General features: G+C 36.1%; 1 non-coding gene across 1 annotated transcript; it reads left to right on the top strand.

The window, feature by feature from the left end:
- The first annotated feature begins 647 nt into the window (after positions 1–647).
- LOC128287021 (small nucleolar RNA R71) lies at positions 648–754 on the top strand. Its single transcript, XR_008277721.1, has one exon. It is a non-coding gene; the product is annotated as a small nucleolar RNA R71 (small nucleolar RNA).
- The last annotated feature ends 1,123 nt before the right edge of the window (positions 755–1,877 follow it).

Genomic DNA, 1,877 nt, shown 5'->3' on the forward strand with positions numbered 1-1,877 from the left:
TTGGAAAGCTGGCCTATCAGAGTTTCGAGCCCTTGGATCAACGCTTGTTGATTTTTAGTGTTGTCTCGGTGTTCTGGAAACGAGTTTTTGATACTGATATAAACTTTGAGAGCATCTCTTCAAGGTTTGGCTTCTTTTCCTGTTGGTAGCCTGGAGGTGGTTGTGGTATTTGATTTCCTTGATTGCCCCACGAGAAATTGGGGTGGTTACTCTAACTTGTATTGTAAGTGGTACGATATAGATTGTTTTGAGGTCGAGGATTATTACCCATGTAATTTAATTTCTCGTTATCAATATTTTAGCCATAAGGTTGGTATTCCGAATGGCTTGTTCCACCTCCACTTGCTTCGCACTGCATTACTGGGTGAACCTGTGAAGAACTAAGAAAACCTTCAATCTTTTTATTTAAAAGTTATACCTAGTTTGATAGCATAGTAATCGAATCAACATTATAAACGCCTACTGTTTTAGTTGGTTTTGTCCTCATGACTTGCCACTGATAGTTATTCAGTGACATCTCCTCTATAAAATCATAAGCATCTTCAGGTGTTTTATTATTGATGGTTCCGCCAGCAGCTCCGTCAACCAATTGTCGAGTCGAAGGATTCAGGCCATTATAGAAAGTTTGAACTTGAAGCCAAAGCGGTAACCCATAGTGAGGGCACCTTCTCAGTAAGTCCTTGTATCTCTCCCATGCATCGTAAAGAGTTTCTAAGTCCATCTGCACAAATGAAGAGATATCATTACGTAATTTGGCTGTTTTAGCCAGCGAGAAATATTTTAATAAAAATTTTTCGGTCATTTGTTCCCAAGTAGTGATTGATCCTCGTGGTAATGAGTTCAACCACTGTTTAGCTTTGTTCCTCAACAAAAAAGGATATAACCGAAGAGGAATGGCATCATCAGAAACACCATTAATTTTAAATGTATCGTATAGTTCTAAGAAGTTGGCTAAATGAGCGTTGGGATCCTCATCCTACAAACCATGAAACTGAACAAATTGCTGTATCATTTGAATAGTGTTAGGTTTTATTTCAAAAGTATTTGCAGCTACAGTAGGTCTAACTATGCTCGATTCAGTTCCTATTAAAGAAGGTTTAGCATAATCATACATAGTGTGTGGAGCAAGATTTTAATTAGCTGCAACTGCAGAAGGTAGCTGATTGTCTTGGTTTTTAGCCATCTCTTCGGTTGGGGGTTGAGTATCGTCTTCTTGCTCGTTCTCTGTGTATCTTAGGCTTCACCTTATTTCTCTTTGGTTTTTGCGAACTGTACGATCGATTTCTTTGTCAAAAAGTAGTAGTCCTGACGGGTTTCTTCCAGTCATAAACTATAAAAACCTCCCAGAAGAAAGAAAAAGAAAATTAGTAAATTAGAATAAAATTAAAAATAAAATTAGATTGCAAGAAAAATAAATGACTAAAGTAATAAAAATTGAGTGTTCCTAATATTTTAGTTCCCCGGTAACAGTGCCAAAAACTTGATCGTATGATTTCATGATAGGTTTTAAATATTTATAATTAATTGTTCTTGAAACTAACTATTATCCCGATGTAGGCAAGTGTACCTATCGAACAGTAGTATAGTTTTAGCAAGACCGGATTGTCGAACCCAAGGGAACTAAAAGTACTAATAATGACTGTCTTTTTATTATCTAGCCTAAGAATAAAGGGGTTGTTTTAACTAACTAATTATCTAAACTAACAATTCATAGAGAATGGAATTGGGGAATTGCTTTTGGGAAAATCGATTGAATTAAGACAATACCTAAGGAAAAATCCACCTAGACTGTACTTGTTATTCTGGCTCCGAATCAAACAATTTATTCATTTAACTTGCTCCGTGGAGATCCTTAAGTTATGTTATTATCCCTAATC

The sequence above is a fragment of the Gossypium arboreum genome, chromosome 13 (assembly GCF_025698485.1).
Source record: "Gossypium arboreum isolate Shixiya-1 chromosome 13, ASM2569848v2, whole genome shotgun sequence".
Lineage (NCBI taxonomy): Eukaryota > Viridiplantae > Streptophyta > Magnoliopsida > Malvales > Malvaceae > Gossypium > Gossypium arboreum.